Raw genomic sequence first — 11090 nt, 5'->3', positions numbered from 1 at the left:
TAGAACTGCATACCGTCGTTCTCTTGCAGGAAAATTTTAATTTAAGATAAGAAATATGAGAATAAAAAAAAACAACATGAATGCATATAAAGTGATTTCCGAGAGGAAGATTTCAATAGCCTCTCTAAGTCATGTAGTTTTTATATATGTACAGCACGCAACAAAACGATAGCACGTCTTATTTTAACCAGTTTTGAGTAGTTTATTTTTATTTTTTAAAATATATGAATCCAAGTATAGAATTTTATACAAAAGTTAGAAAATTTCCACAAAATTTCCATCTCAATTCAATGGTTTTATTTAGAATTTCTAAACAAAATTTTGGTATGCATTTGCTATATGGAGAAAATTCGCAACACCAAGGAAAAAAATATAAAAATCAAAGGTATTTTTCAAATTTGCCCTTTATTGTGCTATAATTTAATAAGCTGCAAAACTGCATACCAAAAATTCCAATTAAAATGCGTAGATTGTAATTGAAAATGTGTCGAATTTCTCTAATTTTCATATAAAGTTTGAAACTTGGATTTATATGGGCTTTGTTTTTATAAACAAAAAATTATCAACATTCAAAAAACAAAACAAAAGAATACTGATAAAAATATTGATGTGCCGTTTTTTTGTGTTTATGGCGATAATTCACAGAATGTTTTTTCTGAAATTTAGGCGCAAAAATTAGTAGTCGTTTCTTATTGCTTATTTTTCTCAGTAAATAAAACCACATATTGAAAGGCACTATATCACGGGCAAGCCTACCTACCTCCACACACCCAACATAATTGTAGGTGGGCATGGGCTCGACAAGTCACATTATGTAATCATTCAATGCACAGGGGGAAACTTAACTATTGCTGATGGGCACAAAAGTTACAAAAGTTCATTATAAAAATTACGACACAAAAGCTTGTGTGAGATAAAAAAGTATGAGTAAGTCTATATGTTTATGTTCCAAGTAAATTTTTCACTTCTCTTAACTACAGGGTGGGCCAAATAAGACCTACTACTACTACGCAGCAGGTCCATAGTTTGCCTAGCAGTATGCGCAGTTGCTCGATCTTGTTGAAACCACAAATTAGGATACTGCTCCGCCATTGGCCGCAAAAAGTTTTCAATCAATATTCTGTAAGAAGCTCCTGAAATCGATGTCGGCGTTTCATCCTCATTTTCGAAGAAATATGGACCACTAGAGTTGGCCATAACACCGCACAGTACATTTAGATGGGTGCAACTGATGTTGGTGTGTTGCCCTTGGATTTTCAGAGCTCCATAATCTACAGTTTTGTTTGTTGACATAACCATTTAAAGGGAAATGCGCTTCATCCTACATCAAAAAATGTTGCCGATATTTACGCTGCCTTAAAACAATTGACCGTTAACAAGAATGGAAAAACTCGATTATTTTAACGCGTTGTGTTGTACTCTAGGGTTCCATAATAAATTTCCATCAATTCAATTATAACCTACAAAAAGAGAAAAATAAATATGTCAAAAAATAAAAAAAGTTATTTGTGCTGTATAAGCAGGCTGGGTACAGCACTTCTCATACCCATGCATTTGGAACATCAAAATGATGGAAGTCGATGAACCGACACGGCGATGGCTGATTCTATCGAATTCTGTCAAACATCAAGTTGCCATGTGTCACCTTGTGATTTATCACAGTACTCATATCATAGCGAAAGTAAGAACGTAGAATAAAAAATTGAAGCCGAGTTGTTAACCTCCTCTTAAAGTAGGTTAGAAATGAAAATAAAATATGCCACACAAAAGTTGCGTGACGCAGAAGATGTAAACCATTTATTTATTTTTTATTTTTATTATATTTTTTTACTCATCACTTTATGTATTTTTATGATTTATGATATCACCTGACATAATTATGATGACATATAGAGGTATAAACAGAAGTTATGTACCTACTGACAAAGTAATGTAGCACATAAAAGCTACGAGTAAGGTTTGTGTGAGCCCAGCAGGACATCTGTGTACGAATAGAAATTCACTCGAAACTAAATCGCTCGATGAATTTGATTCCTGCCAAATAATAGTAGGCCGCCGTAAAAGAATAGGTTAGGTTGTGTTAAAGAGTTCAAACCTTTTAAATCACCGGGCCCAGATGGTTTTTACCCGGTGGAACTGCAAAAGACCGCCGGATATCTAGCACACGGGCTACGAGCAATCTTCAAAGGTTGCTTTCTCTACAGTCATATACCTCTTAAGTGGAGACAAGTCAAAATTACTCAATCAATTACTGCAGCACTCACTGATCTTAGGGTAGAACCGGGCTTGGTAGGCTTCATTGGCAAAATGCTAAATAGCAGAATCATTGAAGCGGTACTTGGAGAATCGGTGCTTAGGAGATTGGTAAGTAGAGGTACACCGCAAGGTGGAGTCCTCTCACCGTTTTTTGGAACGCAGTTGTAAATAAACTTCTGTTAATACTGGAATAGGTGGGCTGTAAGGTGATAGCTTACGCCGATGATGTTGTTATTGCTGTCTCTGGTAAATTTGTATCTACATTAAGAGACCTAATACAAAATGTTCTAGATATACTTTCTAGCTGGGCAGGAAAGTGTGGTCTAGGAGTCAACCCAGACAAAACACAACTCATATTGTTCACTAGGAAACACAGAATCCCTCAGCTAAGTCCAATTATGCTCAAAGGGGAAGCTCTTGTGATTTCGGAAGAAACCAAGTACTTGGGACTAAACATAGATAGGAAACTGACTTGGAAGTCAAACACCTTAGAAAAAGTCAGGAAAGCGAACCTAGCTTTTTATGCCTGTAAGAGAGCTTTAGGTAGGACCTGGGGAATTAAACCTAAGGTTGCTCATTGGCTCTACACTGCTGTCGTCAGACCCATTCTTCTATATGGAAATGTTGTCTGGTGGTGTGCTATGCAGAAAAAAACCTATTCTAATTTATTGAATAAGGTGCAGAGATCAGCGGAATTAGCAATATGTGACGCCATGAAAACCACGTCAGCCATGGCTTTGGACATCATGCTACATCTGCCACCCCTAAATCTCTTCTGCAAATACTCAGAGGCCTACTCCGCTTTAGGGCTCAAAGCGAGATCACAATGGAGAACTGTCACACATGGACATTCAATCATCTTAGACTCCTACACGGATATACCCAGTGACTGTGATTAACACCCTCCCATTTTTTGCTTCGAAAGGAATTTCCTAATGAAAATCCCTTCTAGACTGGAATGGCTTGAAGAAGATCCAACACCCAACACACCCGTTAAGATCTACACGGACGGATCCAAAATGGACACCGGTGTAGGATCAGGGTTATTTTGCGAAGAGCTTTCTATTAGTGAATCCTTTAAATTACCGGATTACTGTAGCGTTTTTCAAGCGAAAATAAACGCTATTCATGAAGCCTTAAAATGGTTAAAGATAAACAGAATATCATCAACGGATATCTGCATTCCATCAGACAGCCAAGCTGCCCTACGAGCCCTGTATGCATTCCAAACAACATCAAGGAGTGTCTTACGTTGTCGCCAATCTCTAAATGAGATGGCCAAGCAATATCGTATAATCTTATGCTAGGTCCCAGGCCACAGAGATATACCAGGGAACTGTAGGGCAGACCAACTTGCAAGAGAAGGTACCTGTATGTCAGACATAAGTAACTTTATGGAGATACCTCTTGCAACTTGTAAGCTTCTCATTAAGGACGCACTAATCAATTCTGCAAATCAGAGATGGATTAGCGCTAACACCTGCGAAATTGCTAGGCAAACATGGCCAAGGCTAAATTTACGTCTGTCCAAGAGTATTATAAAACTGAGTAGACTTCAAATCAGGACCTTAGTAGGGGCCCTCACAGGGCATTGTCTCATAGGAAATCATGCAAGGAGATTAGGCGTATACACGCATGATTTCTGTCGTGGTCTAAGTGGCATCGTTGTCTCTATGTGCGATGCGGCTGCCAAACCTAAAACCAAACCTGGTAAAGAGGTCTAAATGATTTCTAACTAATATTCAGTTCCTGGGCAATGAAGTAGGTTCTCGCTTGTCAGTTCGACTCGCCGATTTCCAATATTAAAACCAACATTTTTGGCAACTGGCTTACCAGAGCTTGCTTAATCGTGAAGGGAATAGTTAAAATCACCGCTTTGCTATTGCATTTGATACCGTACTGGGTATATAGGCAGCACTTATTTGTTTCACATCGTCGGTAGGAGTATAGAGGACGTATAGAGGATATTAGTATTTTCTTTTATTGTCTTATTGTCTACATTTTGGAAGGATATAACACAAGACTGGCTTCCTAAAACAAACAAAAAAAGGTCAGCGAACAGACTTTCTTCGAGTTAGATTAAATAAGGAAGATATCCTTAACTTAATCCTGCCACACTACTTATTCCTTAATTGGGCTAAATTTCTCACACAAAGTGGCGCAAAATTAATCATAAATTTTTTTTTTTTTTTAGTAAATCTTTTAGGCATTCATCAATCGATTGTTTGGCGATTTTGCTTATAGACGCGCTCAAGGTGGGCATTTAAATGATTTCATTTTTCACATATATTTGTTAAGAGCAGTATTTTGAATAAAAATAGTAAAAAAATCTAAATTTGTATATGATTTATTTTAAAAGAAGGAGTACGACTTGTCAACAAGACGAGCTCTTTGGCTGGCTAGAATCAGTAGGATCTTCCATAGATTCTAGACTGTACCACAAGACTCCTTGACAAACTATAGAGGACAAATAAAAGCTCCTCGTCTCTAAAATGTTGTTTATTGAATGAAAGTCCTTATCCCAATAAAAGTAAAGCAAAAAGTTCATGGGCAAGCTGATTCACAATTGGCATTTCCGACTGCGTTTGTTAAAATTAAATACAAAAACAAAACTATTAACACTCAAAGGCATTTGGAGCCCCATTAAGCTCCGTTAATATTTTAAGCGTATAAAAATAAAACTGGCGTTAATAAATTTTCAGCCCTTTCAAGCAAATGCGTGAATTGTACCACAAAAAGGAACGATTTGTAGAGTAATCGCCTTAGCTGACCGGCCGAATTTTTACAGCGTCTATTTGTTTTGAATTTAAATTGGCATTAAACCACAGTTAAAGGGATATCTTTAGGCACCCACATACACATACATACACACATATATAGATGAAAGCAAGCAAATAAAGTGATTGTGGTTGGGTGGCTGTTTGCTGGCGTACTTTCATTAACTACTTTCGACTGAGCCCGCAAAAAGCAAGCACACACACGCATACATCCTCCCACACATACGAAAAATGACGTATGTATTTACATGGAAATTTGAAATGCCCATGTGTGCGCACAAACTTGACCTACAAAACTTCGCTAACTCAGTCACCACATAACATGCAACATGCTGCGGCAGAGCGACCGTGCGACCGAACGTCAGGCCAAAAACCAAAAGCAAAAGTGCAAGTGTGGGGTGGTGAGTATGTGTACATAAACCAGGCTATATTTCGTGAAATAAGACAGTGCAATAGGCTGCGACCCTGAAAGCAGGTATTTGTATTGGTTAGAGTAACAAACTCGCTGGCAGCTGACTCACTGTTGACAGCCAACGTCAATGCCAAGCGTTTACTAAAATTACATCAGCTTTTGAAAATTACTGAAATACTGCAAACCAAAATATTATAAAAAAAAAAAACAAAAAAACAAAAGAAAAAATGCGAAAAATACATCAGAATAAAAAATGAACTCGTATTTGAACAGTTGATGAAAAGCCAGGCAAGCAGCGTTGTTCTTGTTTTTTCTTCCTGTTTTTCTTTTTAGAACACTTTATTTGTACGAGCTTACGCTGTACATAACGGAAATCCATTTTATACTCAGCCACGCGTGCAAACTAGCATGAATAAATACGTGAACATAATATGTGTGTACATATGTACATATGTATCTACACAACCATAGCTCACCTGGCTCCTTGGCTAGATGCGTCAAATGGAAGGTCAGCGAGCATTATACCCACAGCGATCATCAAGCCCTAATTATAGACATCCCGGAAGGAAAAGAAGACAACAATTATATCTCTGCTAGTAATTCTCTGCACCAGGCATGGAGACTGACAACACTGGACAAACCTCTATTCAACTTTGTATTAAACGAGGTCATAGAGCGCGTACAAGAAGAGAAATCAGCAGCAAGGGCAGCAAATAGGCTTGTGCAAGACATTATAGTAGCCTGCGAAGCATCGATGGCCCGTAAAGTAAAAGGCTGTCATCGGAAGCAAGTATACTGGTGGAATGACACAATCAAAGAACTAAGGGCGAAATGCTTCAGAGAGAGAAGGATCTGCCAAAGACTACGGAATACTGCGGAGCATCAAATTAGGCTGGCAAATTTTAAAAATTTTCGAAAGCAGCTAAAAAATGAGATCCGGCGAAGTAAAGCAGCCTCATTTAATCAGCTATGCAACGAGGCAGACAAAAACATATGGGGTAATGCATACAGAGTAGTAATGTCTAAAATTGTTAAAGCGCCGCAAGTAAAATGCCCTAACTTGCTAAATAATATAGTTCGGACCCTGTTTCCTCACCGCAAAACAGATCCAATGTCATACATTTCAGCATCTATAAATGACATTGATGATATAACACCTGAAGAAGTGGTACAAGCAGCAAAAATGATTGGAGATCGCAAAGCTCCCGGCCCGGATGGGATTCCGAACATAGCATTAAAAACAGCCATCCTGGAAAATCCCCAGACATTTGCTAGGGTGATGCAATTGTGTCTCGAGCAAGGCGTGTTCCCGAATTTCTGGAAGAGGCAAAGACTAGTGCTGCTCCCGAAGCCAGGGAAGCCACCAGGTATACCAGGATCCTACCGTCCCCTATGCCTCCTTGACACGATGGGCAAGCTTTTAGAGCGGCTTATTAACAACAGAATACAGCCGTACACTGAATGCGAGGCGGGACTATCCCCGTACCAGTATGGTTTCCGAAAGCGAAGGTCTACTACAGCGGCAATACAAAAGGTGGTCACGATTGCTACAGACGCGATCGCAGGCAAACGATGGAGAGGCGGTGATAAGCAATACTGCGCAGTAGTGACTTTAGATGTGAAAAACGCCTTCAACTCAGCAGACTGGGGGCACCTTCTGAAGGCACTTAAAAAGCTATCTGTTCCGGCATACATATATAATATTGTCAGAAACTATCTGAGCGATCGAGTTTTAGAATACGACACAGAAGGTGGAATAAAAAAGTATAAGATTACAGCAGGTGTGCCACAGGGCTCAGTGCTAGGCCCCACGCTTTGGAATATTATGTATGATGAAGTGTTCCGACTCCCATTTCCAACAGATGTACACATCGTTGGCTTTGCGGATGACATAGCTCTCGTAATTGTAGCTAAACTGGTGAGCGATATCGAAGTCAAAGCAAACACTGCAATTGCTACCGTAACAAACTGGCTGGATAGCGTAGGTTTATCCATTGCAGCGGAGAAAACGGAAGCGGTCCTCATCAGTACCCGCAAGAAACCAGAGATAGCCTCTTTCAGCATAGGCACACATAAATTTAAATCGTCTCGTCAGCTCAAATATCTGGGTGTTATAATTGACGACCGGCTCAGTTTTGGCCCACATGCGGAATATATAACCCACAAAGCATCAAGAATGTTCAGTGCGCTCTCTAGAATGCTCCCGAATGTGGGTGGGCCGAGAAGCAGCAAACGCAGGCTATTATCTAGCGTCATCGCATGCACCCTGCTATATGCAGCACCAGTATGGGCAAAATCCATGAAGGTAAAAGCATATAGAAGACCGTACGAAGCCATGTACAGACTTTGCGCACTGAGGGTGATAAGCGCATATAAAACCACCTCTGACGAAGCGGCAATGGTGATCGCAGGCATGATTCCGATAGATATATTGGCGGAAGAAAGAGCGAGAGTGTTCGTGCAGAAAGAACAGGACCACAGTAACATATCCGCGATCATAAAAAGAGAGAAGGCTACATCCATGCTGAAATGGCAGGAGCGTTGGGAAAACGCGACAAAGGGAAGGTGGACTTATACACTAATCCCAAAAATCGAAAAATGGCTAAATAGAAGCTATGGTGAGCCTAATTTCCAGCTAACGCAATTTTTGACAGGCCATGGTTGCTACCAGAAGTATCTACATCGCCTTAGGATACGTGATTCGCCTTTATGTCGAATATGCCATGAAGAGGAAGATGCAAGACATGTATTTTTTGTATGCCCGCGATTTGTGACTATCAGAGAGGATTTAGCTTCACTATCAGATGATCCGATAGTACCAGAAAACATAGTGGACATCATGATGTCTTCAAAGTATGCGTGGGATAAGATCTCGGCCGCAATTAGCCAAATAATTTATGCATTAAAGCTCGCAGACATATCCGAGGTCAGCGGCAGATAAACAGACGATACTTCACAAAGAAACGAACTCTTAAGTCGACGTGTGACAAGTATGGTGGGAGGGGGTGGACAGGCCCAACTGGGGTGGTTTGCTTCGGTAACAAACAAAACTGGGGGAGGATTAAAGTACATGCAACTTTTGACGGACTGCATGTGAAGTGTAACTGACGTAGAGCCTAGAGTTCAACCGCCTTCCCGACGATTTACTTAACGGTAGTACCGGGAGGGGATCGGTACATGGACGGTAGGAGGTTTAGTTTGGGTTAAAGTCCTACACTGACGGGGTACAGGCTTTCGATGCTTCCTCCTCGTAAAAAAAAAAAAAAAAAAAAAAAAAAACCATAGCTCACCAGAAAGGAATACGTAAATGCGCGCATATATGTATGTACATATATGCTTACAGTTAATTCCTTTTGATGGAAAATCATTATTGCGCTGAATAGTTGAACGAAAAAATAAAAAAACATACACAAACAAAAACGTAAACGAAATATCAGTAAAGCACAGGTAAAACTGCATTGCATTTAAGCTGGGGCGAAAGAAAGCGTTGGCGCTGCATCAACTCATTGCATTTGGCTAATTCAACTCCTCCACAGGTATTCTCATCATCAGCTGTGTGGGTTGCTATTACGTGAGCAAAAGTACACACAGACGTGCATACATACATACATATGTATGTAGCTGTTGGCCTTTTAAAAGATATTCAATATTTTGAAGCAATGCGCGTATTATGGCTCGTACAAATAGTCAGTTTGTAATTCCTATCCTTGGTAATGGTTTTTGGTTGGTGTGCACTCAGCGTTGAAGATGGTCTTAAGGCTCACGTGTACATGTTATGCATATGTATGTATGTATGTATGTTTTATGTGCACTCCCACGCAAAACCACCAGTCAGGCTGGCCGCCAGTCAGCCACGCAAGAGGACATTCAGTGTTCGTTTCAATGCCATTCGGGCTATAAAGCTTAATGTTGTTGCTTATACAAAATTTCATTCAAATAAAAGTAGGTACTCTTAATCGCAAATGTAATCGTATTTTATGAGCATTATATAACGGTAATGGCTTCAAGAAAATACCAAATGTGTGCATGTACTGGTTTATCAGATAAGGCATTTAAAAATTATATATTTTACTCGTAGAAAAATAAGCTGGTCTTATTTTGCAACTTAAGACACTTTGAGCAATATTTTAATACTTGATGCTCCCCACGGCTCCTCCCGCAAAAGGCTTCCTGTTAGCATAACGCAACCGCACTCGACAAATTTTATGTCTAATAAAATTTTCCTCTTAAATATTTCTAAAAAACACACATTCAATCCTTACTCGGTCTTCTCTAGTCTATCTACTATAGGCGCCTTTGATCCGCCACTTCTCTGCTCGCTATGCTCGAGTTCTGCTCGACTGACGAAAAATTTGCGTGTGAAAGAAACAACCCAGTTATCGAGCAAGATTCGTACAACTCATTATTTTCAATGCTGCCAACTCTCTTTTCTAATATTAGGCAAGTTCCATTGAACTCATACAGGGAAACCTTTGTTACTTCAACTTTGCCGATTCTCTTTTGGTGTTGCTCGTCGTGTTCACGCACGGCAACTCCGTTGCTTGCAATGTAGTTAACTACTACAGGGTTTGATTGCAATGAGCCTTATTTTTTTAAGCAGTTTTATTAAACCTTTTGGGTTATACAACAAATATTCTTCAAAATAGGACCCTTGAGCGGCAATACGCCATTGCAGGAAATATTTTTTAAACTCATCCGCCGGAATCGCGTTCAATTCGGCTGTCACAGTTTTTTGCATCGGCTCGATGGAGTCGAAACACCTCCCCTTCAGCTTTCTTTTCAGGCGCGGGAACAAGAAGAAGTCCGGAGGGGACATGTCTGGGCTGTAGGGAGGGTGGGGAAGCACCGTAACCCCCAACTTGGCCAATGCAGAGGTGCAGAGGAAGGCGGTGTGCGCCGGTGCATTGTCGTGATGAAGCGTCCAATTGTGGACGAGGTCGGGCCGAACCCGGGCGGCGACGCGGTTTTTCAGCCGAAGGAGCACTTCTTTGTAAAATGGCGCGTTTACAGTGCTTTCTGGAGGTACAAACTCCTTGTGGACGATGCCTCGAGAGTCCAGAGCTTCCAGAGCGCTGTTCGTCTTCGACGTCCTCCCGGCCTTCCTTGAACGACTTGTGCCACCGTTTTACCTAGGCACTGGACAGAGATTGGTCCCCGTAAGCCTCCTAGAGTAGCACAATGGTTGCGGTACTGGTTTTGTTTAGCTTTACGCAATATTTGATCGAGTAACGTTGCTCCAACGATCGCTGCATTTTCGCCACTGCAAAATCCTAACACACTTTTAAAACAGCTTTCACGCGCGGAGCTTTCATGTTTCGATATAAAAAAATGATCATCGATAAAGATAAAGTTGTGAGGAAGAGTAAAAAATATAATATAATGCAGATATCAAAATATATAATATATAATGTAATAAATATATATGCATACAGTTTGTCAAGAATATCTTTGAATGGTGAAGAAAAATTTAAAATTTTAGCTTTGATCGAGAATTCAAACAACAAATAAAAAAGCAAACAAAAAACGCGTACGACTATTAGGCGTCAACTCTGATGAATCTTATTAATTCAGTTTTAATAGTTGGCGATCTTTTTCCTACTTTTCTTTTTAAATGAACCCACAAATTTTCCATTGGGTTAATGTCG

The sequence above is a fragment of the Anastrepha ludens genome, chromosome 3, assembly GCF_028408465.1.
Source record: "Anastrepha ludens isolate Willacy chromosome 3, idAnaLude1.1, whole genome shotgun sequence".
In the NCBI taxonomy this organism is placed as follows: Eukaryota; Metazoa; Arthropoda; class Insecta; order Diptera; family Tephritidae; genus Anastrepha; species Anastrepha ludens.
The sequence above is the reverse complement of the archived record's forward strand: the minus strand, read 5'-3'. Positions refer to the sequence as shown.